At 36.6% G+C, this 7,694-nt stretch overlaps 1 long non-coding RNA gene across 1 annotated transcript; it reads left to right on the forward strand.

Moving 5' to 3' along the window:
- The first annotated feature begins 3,346 nt into the window (after window positions 1-3,346).
- Window positions 3,347-7,406, forward strand: LOC306854926. Its single transcript, XR_013782876.1, has 3 exons — window positions 3,347-3,717; window positions 6,454-6,768; window positions 6,925-7,406. It is a non-coding gene; the product is annotated as an uncharacterized lncRNA (long non-coding RNA).
- The last annotated feature ends 288 nt before the right edge of the window (window positions 7,407-7,694 follow it).

A 7,694-nucleotide genomic window follows, 5' to 3' on the forward strand; every position in this document is an offset into this window, starting at 1 on the left:
CATCCTCAGTTTCAAGAACATATCCGGGCACTTTCATGCATCCTCTATACTTGCGTTCTTGAGAATTGGAACTGAACTTCGACGGTTAATGATGACATAGAACGAGAACACAAGGACGCAAGATCGCTGAAGAACGCATATTGAGAAACATGGACAAAGAAGCTGAAGAGACCGCTTTGGTTGGCCCTGTGGATGGGAAATGTAAAAATCCATATTAAAAAAACTTACTTCTCACTGTTCTCAGGTCAAATATTTATATGCGATTAAAATGCGATTAATTTCGATTAATTAATTACAAAGCCTCTAATTAATTAGATTAATTTTTTTAATCGAGTCCCGGCCCTACTCAAAACCAAATCTTTGAAACTCTGTAATAGATTCACTTTCACACTGTCTCCCAGGATTAACAAGATACAAATTTTAGACGTCTTCAGATATAATATATAAAGTTTTAAGCACGTGCAATATTTTTATTCATCTATTAAGACATGTCATCTAATAAATGTATATCTTATTTTAATTACTCTATTATTTCAATAATCTGCAAAGTCCACATCTTGGAACACCTTTTATATGCAACATTTATACAAGTCCCTTTATCATTTAAGGCTCATAAAATCATCCTTTGTCCCTATTTGTTTTTATTTAGGGCTCATATATTCATTCACTGTTCCCTAGCGTAACACCAGCCGCGCCCATCTCCGCTTCCTGACCACACTCACGTGATGGGCTAGGAGGGGTGCACACCTCTGGTGCAACAGATACAGAGCTTATTTCCTCATACAGCCACAAGCACTCATACAGACACATACATTAAAATAGATTATATTACCCTCTTCCTGAGAGACCTGTCAGTTCTACTCGCTCTTTCACTGATAACCTTCCTCGACACAGTAAAAAAGCAGCACTCTGCAGGATTTTTGCCTACCCGTACAGACCTCCGTAACCTTCCTTTCGCCAACAGAGCGGTAACCGTAGGACTTTGCGCGCTTTCCTATACTTTATCTGCTTAACGTTTAATGTTATCCATCAAAGGCCCACTTAACAATAAACACAGACCATTGCATGCAATGTATATCTGCTTAACGTTTACGTCATCTATCAAAGGCCCTCTTGACAGTAAACACAGATTTTTGCATGCACAATCTGCCTTAATTCACTGTTATCCATCAAAGGCCCTCTTAACAGTAAAACAGATCTGTGCATGCAATTATTTCTTCTGGAATCAAAACCCTTTTTATTTTTGTTCTTTAAATTTGGAAGAGCAATTTTTAAGAGTTCTTACCACCAAGGGCTAACTGGAAAACAACACAAACCAATTATATAAGCATAAACTGCCTACCTTTTTAGTGGCCACTTAATTTGTGTTGCTCGGCAAGTAAGCCCAACGTGGTTTTTCACCCTCTGCTCCTTTCCATCCTGTTCGTGACGCCAATATGTGATATAAAGCTGGGTGGCTTTATATCAGCTTTACAGTATTTCGACGGGGAAATAGTGTCATTCTCCTCTGGCCAAACAAAATCAGCAGTTTAAATCTAGGCTGCAGCAGAGTCAGATTGTGCAAAGGACTCATCTGGTTCCTGTGGTCTTGTCTCGATGGCCGTTTAGGAGACAGGGTCTTCACTGGGGATCAGTCTATGGGGCTCATCTAGTTGTCCTGGTCTCCGCTGACGGTCAGGGCTGTAGAGGTCATCTCTAGGTGCTGATCTACCATCTGATCTGAATACAGTCTGGATCTGCGTGGCTATGGTGACCTCAGAATAAGAAAGAAACAGACTAATATTAGTGTAGATGCCATTCTTCTAACAATGTAACAAGTACATTGGCTGTTTTGGGAAGTGTTCCCAGTTCCGGTTGACCTAATTAATGCAGTTTAACAATTTGAATTAAAGTGTATATAGCGATAGTGTATTATGTGTAAACCAGGTTAAAGAGATGGGTCTTTAATCTAGATTTAAACTGACAGAGTGTGTCTGCTTCCCAAACAGTGTTAGGTAGATTGTTCCAGAGTTTGGGCGCTAAATAGGAAAATGATCTGCCGTCCGCAGTAGATTTTGATATTCTAGGTATTATCAAATGGCCAGAGTTTTGACAGGGATTACGCGGGGTCTTAAACCCCCGGTTTCACAGACAAGGCTTAAGCCTAGTTCTAGACTAAAATGTAAGTCTGAGCTGTTTCAACTAAAAGAAACTTGCTCTGATTGATCTTCAAATATATCATTGCCTTTGTTTTGCCTCAAGATGCACACCAGTAATGTTTTTTTTCTAAGTACGTTTATAAAAATTACTTAAATGTCCTAATTGAACTTTGGCCTAATCCTGGCTTAGTCTAAGCCCTGTCTGTGAAACCAGGCCAAAAAGTCTAAAATTTAAAAATCTAAATTTTAGGCCTTAAAAAGTCTTAAATTCGCTGTTCTAGGTCTTAAATAATTTTAAACAGGTCTTAATTTTCCAATGTCCATGTAGCACACTTTAGAATGTTGTTTTTTGTTGTTGTTGTTTGTTTCCGTGGTGTTGTAGTTCTTTCTTTCGCTAGTCCAAATATAATTCGCTGTATTACGACTACAAATGAGACCAACATGCAACAGCCAATCAGCTTTCTGTTATTGGCGTGAGTTTCACTCGGATTGTACCACAGACTTCAAACCGATTTTACTTTTCAGCTATGGGGAAGTGCAAGTTTAGCGGACCTCTTATGGGGACCTCTGTGTCGCTTTTGGATCAGAGTCAACACTAAGAGCAGAGGTGCTCTGGGTCTTCCACACCGTGACTAGACACCAGTCCTATCGTGAATGAGGAAATGGGTGAATTGTTTCAGATGATTATTTCCAGACATCGCTAAATCATTCAGGTGCGGGAAAGATAAAACTGCTTACATTGCGTGCTTTGGACTATCGGATTTCATCAAGAGAGACCTAATTTCGAAAGTGACGGGACCGTTCGTGCTGATGGCGTATAGAAACGCCGGTATATCTGCCAGGATTGCCATTGTCTGATGGTTTCCCAACACATATCTTCCAGACAGTGTATCTTCAGATATTGCAAATGAATGTGTTCTGTATCACAAATAAATAAAGCGATAGCAAACAACAGACTTAGCAGACAACATGGAGACAGACGGCATGCCATGGACACTGGTGCCATCTTGGAATGTGAGACATGCAGTACATTAAGAAACCATATATAACAATGGGACTGCCCGTGTCCTCTCCTCCCAGAGCACAATTCAGTGTAAATATATGTTGAATTCAGTGATGTGGCCTTTCCAGTAAACGTCCAGTTTTATCCCCTTCCTCATATCATATCCTCCCACACACAAAAACATTAGTCACAAAATCACATGCTTACTTCTGCAAAATCATTACTCTAGTCTAAATGCTTTCGAAATTGTCTTTTTTTTTTTTTTACAACACTTGAGACAATTAAATTAAATATGCCCAACAAGGCCAAAACTATGTGAGTTTTTTTTTCTTTCTATGGGAATCAGGATCTCCAAATAGATTTTCTTCAAGGTTTACAAGGGCCTTTGTCACCAGTTAACAGTCATAAGTTGTTGTTTTGCTGTTTAACGGTGGGTAACTTCCTGTATGTCAGACACTTCCTCTTCTGAATTTGGAGATACAAGCAAGCATGAACCGGGGTGATCTAAAATGGCGTTAATTCATCTTCTTCTGATGTTCTCTGTGATATTTATCAGTCATCTGAGCTCCAACACAGGTACCAAGTCACTGTATACTACTCAAAGTACAGGGTTAACATTTATCATTAAAATACGATATTTTTAATGTAGACAGGGTAAGACAATATTTAGATTCCTAAATCTTTTTCAGTAAAGTTGTCTTAAACAGATTAACAAACTGTTTTGAGTTCTGTGGTATGGTTTTTACAACACTTTTTAAAATACTGAAAGAAAGATTTGATGTACCATGTTTTCATGTATTGTTATTACCACTCGAACAAACTACCTAAAAAATAATTTCATGTATGATCATTAATAGTGAAATCAGTTAGCAATTTGTGAATGCTACTGGCTTTGTTTCAAATTGTTATGCTCAAAGCTTTCAAGTTTCAAAGCTTTATGACAGTCTGGTATTATAATAAGAAGTTACAGTACTACCATCACTCTGCTGTATGGTGCTCAAAAACTTTTCCTTTTGAACGCATACAAAAACTTAAATATAAACATGCTAATATTCAAACATCAAAAGTCATAATTCATATAAATTAATCAAAATCAACAAAAATATAGCTTGAATCAAAGGTATCCACAATGCGATCAGCTAATTTAAAGCTAAGTGTTAAAGTTTAGCACCTTAAGCAGGAGTGGCAATCAATCTAAGTGGCATCCGTAATGTGCATCTAATTAATTTGTAAAGAAAAGACTAAATTGACGTTTGCTAGAAATCTTGAATAACAAATGAACTTCGGTGAAATTCTGTCAGGACCACTATCGTCAAAGATGACTGATAATTAGCATACAGCTTGGATTGGCGGTACACTATCATCAAAGATGACTGATAATTAGCATACAGCTTGGATTGGCGGTAGGGCTGTGCAATTAATCGCATGTGATTGTCATGCGCATCTCATCAGTAAAGCCAGTTCTGTGATTAGTATTAAATCTCCAACATCTGCTTTCAGCTGCCGCTTTCAGCGGCAGTTAATACACAGCTGTAGTTCACTGACAAGCTAGGCAATATTGCGTTCATTATCGCAGATTAATCACTTGAAGGCATTAAACTGCCAGAATTTTATAAGACAGATATCTCCGTTTGCATTGAACTTTCAGCTTCGTAACTTTGCAGATATTGTTTACGCTCAAAAAGCAACATTACACACTAACGTTTAAAAAAGTGAAATCGCAAATGGCCAAATACAAACAAAATTATGTCAAAATGCCCGTCTTGATGAGTATTCAAGTAAACACTGCCTGGTTTATATTAAACATAGTTGATATAAGCTATTAAGTGAAAGTAAACAGTTGAGAAACAAAACGCACATATACACATATATATATATATATATATATATATATATATATATATATATATATATATATATATAGACAGTAGATTAGATCCATGCATGAGGTCTTAGAGACAGCAGTCTTAATAAACCTGTCATTAATGTTTATTTATACAGTGAAGACTATCCAGTGTTATTTTACAGATGAACAGATTATTCAATAGCTGTAATATTTCTGTACCTGAATCTTACTGTAAGACCTATCTGAAAAACATAATGCACTGTTAATTTCATTTGTGTCTTGTTTTTGTTTGTGCTATTGCTTATCATTTATTTATTTGTTCTCATTTTATTACTGACTGTTTACTTGTCTTTTTTTGTTAAATTCAATTCTGAGTTTGAAATCAATGTTCCTAGCTCTGTAAGTATTGCGCAACAAAATCAGCCCATAGCACTTATCTACATTTTAAGTGTTTCCTAACAATAAAAATATGAATCAACAATAGTAAAATAAACACACTGAAGCCCCTTTCACACAGAGATTCCGGAAAATACACGGGTAATGTGTTCCGGCCATTGTTCCCGGATCATTTGATTTTGATTCATTCACACTGCCAGTGATTTTCCGGAATCTGTGCGTCACACACAACCCGTAAAGATCCCGTAAAGACACGTGACATTTCATGTGACGTGTATAATGCGCCGCGCACCATTTCACTAAACTGGCGAACGATTTCGTGGATAGTGAGGAGCTCCGATCGCTGCTTCATTCCAGTTTACAAATTTTTTGTTGTGTGAACTTTGATCTGCCTTCAAAACACCCGGTAAAAGAGTCGCATGATAACGCACGCGCGTTTACGGCATTGTTCACACAGCGCTAGTTCCGGGACTGAACCCGGCAATGTTACCAGGTCCCCAATCTAATCTAATAATAACAACTGTATTATTATTCGCTTAACAGTTATCATTAAGCTTCTTCATTGCAAGCACAAGCAAATGACACCTATCGTATTTTCAAAGATCAATTCAAGAGCAAAGAGAGACTTTTTTTGATTGATTCCGGGGTTGCATTCACACAGAAGGCACTCCGGCAATTTTCCGGGACAACGTGCAGTGTGAAAGGGGCTTGAGTGACAAAACATTTAGGTAAGATGATTAATTTAAAAATACTCCAATTCCCCCCTCAAATAAAAAAAAATCCTCCATAAGAGTCACCTAAGAAGGTGGATTCCCCCATTTTTCAAAAAGAAATTCGGCCCCTGCATTCTGAACTGTATATTAAAGTCAATTCTTACATGAAAAAGAGAAGTGTAATGATACACAACTTTTTGCACATTTGTTTGATTTTCATTTTTTGTTTGAAAATAAAAATAAATAATCTACCTTTACTCTCTGGTAAACTTAAATGGACGGGCATCTTTAGAGGCTCCTAATTAAATTCAGCAATCATTTTTAATGTCATAACTAATTATATTTTTCTCCCCACAGTCTCCAGTGACACAACCCAACCAACAGCAATAACTGTTCATAAAGGAGATTCTGTTAATCTTACTATACAAAAACCTGCAAATGAGATCCCACAATTTGATGATTTTGACTGGCTAAAAGATGATTCAGATATTGTAGTCTCGTATGATTCTAATAGAACAAAGATTCATTCTTCCTATAAGGGTAGAGTGTATTTTAACACTGGAAACTACTCTCTAACACTGAAGAACATACAGGAGACAGACAGTGGACTCTACGCTGCTAGAGCAAGTGGAGAAAACGTTACCATCATTGTACAATACAATGTGACTGTTGGTAAGTAATTAATTGTCACATTTAGAATTCAAAGCTATCTGCTCAACAATCAGAAAGTATTTTAAGTAGCACTTTAACTCATAGATTAGCACAATTTTGTAGCGTTCAGTTTAGTACATTCTGAGCTGTATATTAAAGTCAATGCTTACATTTCAGATACAAGAAGTCACGGAACCACCAGATCTGTTTCTCTCACTTGGATCATATTCCTTGTCCTTTTCAATGCAATAATTTGAGCCAACTACTGTACCGGAGCTACAGAAGAAAAAAAACAACAACTGTATTATTATTCGCTTAACAGTTATCATTAAGCTTCTTCATTGCATGCACAAGCAAATGACACCTATCGTATTTTCAAAGATCAATTCAAGAGGAAAGAGACTTTTTTTGAGCAATTTTGACATCAGAGCTATTTCACATAATCTATTTACAGGTTCTTGTGTATACAAACTTTGAAAGACATTCTACCCTGAAAAAAGGTGCTCTGTATTCATAACTCTACATGTACATATTCCTATAGCTCAAACAGTAGAAAATGGTACTTGAAGCACCAATGTCATGGGTTCCGTTCCCAGGGAAACCAAGAAAACAATAAAAAACATAAATAAATAAAATAAAAAAAATTGTACCTTGACTGCAATCCAAGTCTTTATTAATTTTTTTTTATAAAAGTATCTGACAAATGTATATGTATATATATGAATTACAGTATAAAACATTGTATTATTGTACTACACAGTAAAATCTTCTCTAAAAATCAACTAATGAAACTGAAATGAAATGATATTGGTTTAGCTCATGTACAGAATCTGAATGCATGTCAAATGTCTTTAACGCGCACAGATCTACTAACTAATACCGCTTTAGATCGGTGTCTCTCATCATTTCATTATTCATCAGGTTCAGCAACATGTGCCTGGAAATCG

This window comes from Barbus barbus, assembly GCF_936440315.1.
Source record: "Barbus barbus genome assembly, chromosome: 3".
Lineage (NCBI taxonomy): Eukaryota > Metazoa > Chordata > Actinopteri > Cypriniformes > Cyprinidae > Barbus > Barbus barbus.